The sequence below is a fragment of the Camelus bactrianus genome, chromosome 6 (genome assembly GCF_048773025.1).
Source record: "Camelus bactrianus isolate YW-2024 breed Bactrian camel chromosome 6, ASM4877302v1, whole genome shotgun sequence".
NCBI lineage: Eukaryota > Metazoa > Chordata > Mammalia > Artiodactyla > Camelidae > Camelus > Camelus bactrianus.
This window is the reverse complement of record NC_133544.1, coordinates 199470-205469: the sequence shown is the minus strand read 5'-3', so window position 1 is coordinate 205469 and position 6000 is coordinate 199470.

Sequence of the window (6000 nt, the reverse complement as noted above, 5' to 3'; positions counted from 1 at the left end):
AACCCAAAGGCCAAGAGGGGAGTGGTGCCCAGGACCTCAGATCAGCAGACTGCATTGAAATATGGCTGAGCAATACTTCATCATGTACGTGTTCCACGTGTACTTTAAAAAGGGTAAAATAATGCCATTGGCAGCAACACAAATGGTGATAAACACAATCATATTAACTGAGTTAAGCCAGATAGGAAAACAGTTATCCTATGATGTGGAATTAAAAAAAATGCAAAAACCCTTACTTAAAAGACAAAAGTAGACTCATGGACCAGAAAACAAACTATGTTCACCAAAGTGCAAAGGGCAGGGGAGGGATAAATTAACATTTTGGGATTAACAGGTACACATTACCATACGTAACACAGATATAAAACAAAGAGCTACTGTATAGTGCATGGAACTGTGTTTTACGTTTTGTAAGAACACATATGGAATGAAATCTGTGAAAATATACCTATGTGTGTGCAGAACTGCATATGTCTGCTCTGCACAAAAAACTAACATTGGAAATGAACCATGTTTCAATAAAAAGCAAAATAATTGTAAAGATAATAACAATAATAACTGCATTTTACCCTTTATCAACCTGTCATCCCTAACCCTTCTGTGGTGCTAACATCCACTCCCACTGGCAGTGAAGCCTTTACTGTAACTGGTGTCCACTGTGCACTGGTTACTATTCCAGCCGATGGAGGTAGCCGTTACCTTTTAGCCTTCAGTGGGAAAAAAAACTCACCAGGACATTAGTGCTTCAGGGATTTGTTGAGCGTCCTTCTCATTTCTGGAGCCACCGGAAGGCTGGTCTGGATGATGCAAAGTTTCTAGTGTTTCTGCTTGGCTGCAATATGTGGATAATTTGCTTCCTTGCTCTTCTTCTCTAACATTCTTACAGGAAGACAACAACTACTCAGTACAAACTTTCAGCCTCTAAGGGACTAAAGTTGGCTACAGAAAATGTGCAGTTTCCCCGCATCATATTTGATGTCTAGGGCATCTGACGTCAGAACAATCCTCTACTTATATCCATGGTGTCTTTACGTTTCCTGAATGCAACACTAATTGCCAAATATGAGGGATTTTGGAAGACTAGCTGCTTACTGTTGAGACAGATTTCACACTTCTCTCTCAAGGTAAACCTACATGAAGTTTTGTCAACACTGGCAATCCCGACTCCATTTTAAGGGAGGAACCAGAAGACACAGATTCAAGTCTTTAAAGGAGCGTTTGAAGATCCCGTCCTGCTGTGGGCAACCTGATTACCAGACCCCTTTCTCCTTCTTGTATAAAAGCAAGGGGCTGTCTTGGGGTGTTGACCAAAACCACAGGGGCCTCCGCAGACCTCTAGGGTTTTACAGCCGTGAGCCGGATGCTGTGGCACAGGGAGACTCCCACTGCCTTGGGGTCCTCATGGCCTCTGACCCTTTGTTCAGGTCCACCCATCACAGTCAACATGTCTCAGTCAGCTGCCTCCCCTCCTAAGATGCCCTTTTGTTCCCTGTTCCTCACAGAGCTGTGTTATGTTGTCTCAACCTCAGCACATCCACGCTTCTCCCCTCCGTCAGCAATGAAGTCCCTCGTGACTGCGTCACACCGAGTGACCACCTCCTGAGTCCTGATCACCTACGAGAAGCCCCTCTAAGCAGCCTTTTCACAGTGGCTCTCAGGCAGGAGGACTGCAGCTTCCACCCTGGAACCTGGGAACTTCATGTCTGAGCCCAACAGGGAGAAGCAAGGCCTCCTCTTCTTTCCTGGTAAGGACTCAGCCAATGAAAACCCATGGACTCCTGTTCACAGGAGCCCTCTCACCTCCCCCTTCATTCTGTAGAAGAGTCATGTCTCTGTTTTCACTGGGGACTTGCATGTGGCTCACCAGGACGGCAGACCCCAAACCGTAATTCTCTGTGATTCCAAATAAACACATTTTTACCTGTAAAATAACTTTCAATCTGTTGTATGTGAAAACCGTTTACTTCTTTTTTTATATATATAATCTATTTTTATTGAGTTATAGTCATTTTACAGTGTAGTGTCAAATTTCAGTGTAGAGCACAATTTTTCAGTTATACATGAACATATATATATATTCATTGTCACATTCTCTTTTGCTGTGAGCCTCATTAACTTCTGAGACACTTTTATTCAATTTATTTATCTTTTATTTCCTATAATTTTGTGAGCTAGTCACTGGGATGCACATGTGGTCCTACGTTCACAGACATTCCTAGCAGCAGCCCTGTGTAGGAGACAGCAGGGGGCCATGTCTAGCCTGCAGGAGGTGAGGGGAGGTGCAGACTAGCTGTGAGCCCCTGGGGGATGGGGTGTGGATTCTGGGGAAGGTCTGGCTGTTTCTGACACAATGTGTCTGTGATACAAATGGCATGTTTGGAGACATTATCAGGAACTGAAGGTTTTGAATTCAATTTAGTTTATATATAAAACAAATGACAATTTGTTATGTATTTCTCCTGTTAATATCAGTTAATATTGAGATAAAGTATTGTTTAAAAGTGAAAACCTGAAATAGTTAATATAGGTAGGGTTTTGGTGAATACTATGACAACCAGGTCTAGCCTTGGCCCTTTCTTGTCTTCTGGGGACTCAGGTGAAGCAGAGACACGGCCCCTCCCCAGTGCTGGCTCTCTGCTCCACTGTCCCCTTCACTTGCAGGTCTGTGCTCAGGACCCTCCGGCCCACAACGAGCACACAGGGGTGAAGAGGCTGTATTGGTGCCTCTGAATGAACTGAAGGCCCAAGTCTGGTGTCTGTTTCTCTTCCTTTTTCACTTAGTGAGAGTAATTATAATGTAGGAAATTTACTTTCTGCATGTCAGCAGTGGTATTAATTTGACCAGATATAGAGATTTTATCACAGTTTTTTTTTAATATTATTGCCATTTGAGGTTAGTTTCCTGTTGTGGGAGCTGCCATGTGCAGTGTGGGATGCATGGCCACATGCAGGGACTCTGCCCACTAGGGAACTGGGTACCTGCAGGCCACCCCACATGTGACAGCCCAAAGTGTCTCCAGACATTTCCAAGTGCCCTCTGGGGGACAGAATGACTCCAGTGTCACATGGACATCAATTTCCATATACACAACATTCCTCATGCTATGCTTGAGAAAGGCACTGCAGGAAACAGTACTGGGGACACTGTTGAGGATGAAATGCCTGGAAATACATCAAGGGTGGAGTGCAGAGTCAAGGATGCCCAGAAGAATCATTTGTGTCATTAAGCATCTGTAAAGTTGACAACTACAATTGTAGTTAGTGAATAAATATCAAATAAAGGTCCCATGGAGAAATATTTCTGTGAGTCTGTTCCTAAGTTAGATGAGGAATAAAACACAGACAAGCCTGACTCCATGAAAAAGGCTCAAGTTCAGATTAGGAAGTTTCCCTGGAAACATTATGAGTGGGCTTCAAGGGGAGACGGTGAACCAGTGGAGAATCCTCAGTCTCTGGGAGGAAACCCGACTACGGCTGCTTCTGCACCTGCTTTGAAATGGGTCCTGTGGTGTCCTCATGACCCTGGGTGCCCCCTGGTTGTCTAAGCCCTCCCTGCAGTGACCTTTGTGTCTGGGTGACCCTGATGTCCCCTCACTCGCTCTCCTTCCTGTGAGAAAAGCACATGGCTGTGTCCTCAGGGACCTCAGAGCTGAGCTGCAGGGACACATGGCCTTGAATGTGTCTCTGGAGATGGGGGGGAATTTTTGGAGAGGCAGGGTGTATGCTGTCCAGCACCCAGACCCAAGCACCGCAGGTTCTACTGGGCTTTCCGTGGGGGAGGATGGACACAGACCCACCAGGAGGCACTGTGTGTGGTGGAGAGGGGGGTTTATGTTCTTGTCAGTTAAGCCTTTGGCCCTCAGAGGATGACGTCAGTGAAGAGGAGACCCAGGCCCTGAGTGGCACAGGTGCTGTGATGGCCCTGAGTCCTGCATGTGGTTCTCATGCACATGGGGTCATGTTTCCGCACGAACATGGAGGGTCAGGTCAGGCCCTGTCTCAGGGCACGGGAGGCGGTGCTGCCTGATGGCCAGGGTGGACACACATTCTGCTCAATGACCACAGCTGCTCTCCTCCCAGAGCAGGGAGTTCAGTCCAAGGAGAGTCGGAGGGCAGGGGAGTGACCGTCAGCAGAGCAGGACCTACTTTCCCTCCCAGTGTTTCATGTGAAAACGTCCTGAAGTCACGCCTGATACTAAAACTGGAGTGTGCGTCTCCCACGCTCCTCCTCTCGTGCCCCCCAGCCCCCCGGTCCCCTCTGCTCCCTGCTCACCTGCTCGGCATCTCTGCTGTGACTCTCAGCTGCTTGTTAAACAAAAGCTGTGCTCTTTCCTCGATGCACCACCAAAGTTTGTACACATTTCCTGCCACCGTGTTGGCATTTATTACAAATTAGTGAACTCAGTTCAACAGCACATCTTCTGTTATTTTCTTAATCTGCTCCTCAATGCTTCACCTCACATCCTCTGTCTACAGTGTGTTCCTCAGACCCCGCTTAGAAATCATGAACAGACTTTAAGACGTCCATTCCTTGCTGCTCTGAGATTTGGTTGGTTCTCGATTTGAGTACATTTTATATCGTTATTTCCAAATTATACCAAAACTGATAGATATTGGACATTAATATGTTCAGGATCATTCTACCCACTCCTGTGAGGCCGAAACCATTTTTCAGTAGAAGTTCATGTGACTCTTGGAGATGATCATAGGACATCTGTGAAGAAAAGGTGACTTTTCCTTTGCAGTATGACACTCACTCTCCCATATATACCAGAAAGACTCATCATTTGTGTATTACTTGGGTAGAGATTCCATTACAGAATAACAGACTGGGCAGCCCAAACAGCAGAAATGCATTTCTCTCAGATCTGGAGGCCGAAAGTCTTAGACCAAGTTTCCCAGAAGTTTGGGATCTTCTGAGGCCATTCTCCTTTGCCTGTAGGGTCCCCGTCCTCACTGAGCCTCAGATGGACTTTTCTCCCGTGTCTGTGCATCCATGACACCTCTGTGCATCTGTTTTCTTCTTCTGAAAGGTGGCAGTGTCACCAAAAGGAGGAATGACCAGAGGTTTTCATGTTCTTCGGATTTAGATTCGGCTCTCAGAGAATCATGTCAGTGAAGATAAGAACCCTGACTCTGAAGTTGACACTGACCATTTGACCGCACATCAGTGAAGTTCCTTGAAATGCTTTCCTCAATTAGTTCTGGACCTGCATGACTCTGCGTCTATCTTTGCGTGTCCCAGGTTTATCAAGAAACCTGCTGAGTCGTGTTAGTGGGAATCCTCACCTGGAACTCTGATCACCCTCAATATGTGATCCAATTCACTACACCTATCATCCCCCAGGGAATATTTAACCACCCCGGTCTCCTGTACCATGAATCCTCTGGAGACAGTCTGCCCAGTGTCCCCCGAACTTGAAATCTCCTCACGGTAATTTTCCACCTGGTCAGCATCACCACCTTCTTGACCATAAACCTCCATTTATCATCTGAATTTGAAATTGAACCAGGTAACCCAAACTGCCACAAATACCCAAAGGGAGATTTGCATTCCTTTATTGAAATAAAATTTATGCCAAACTTTATTATCAAGCTCACAGCCCCCATCAGTTTAATTCATGCCTCAATGGAGCTTGTCTGTTTGAAATACTCTCTCCTTAAGTCAGCTCACAGCACTTTGTGCTCAGGGACACTGGACTGCACTTCAGCACAACACGTGGGCCAATTTAAACAGGAAAATTTTCTACATATACCAGAAAGTGTCAAAAACATGGCACTAACTGGACCTGGAAGGAGACTCATTTACGTGATGGGAGTTGAAACAAGAGGGCAGAGCATCACCCCGACCGACCTCAGGTGGGAATGTTAGTGTGTTGGGGATTCAAAGTGCTGCCCACGTTGTAAATGTCCAGGAGTTCAGAAAATGCAACATTTTTCGTTTTGTGCTGGAAATAAATTTTGCCCAGATGTGATCTGTAGACCCCGGACCCCGTGAGC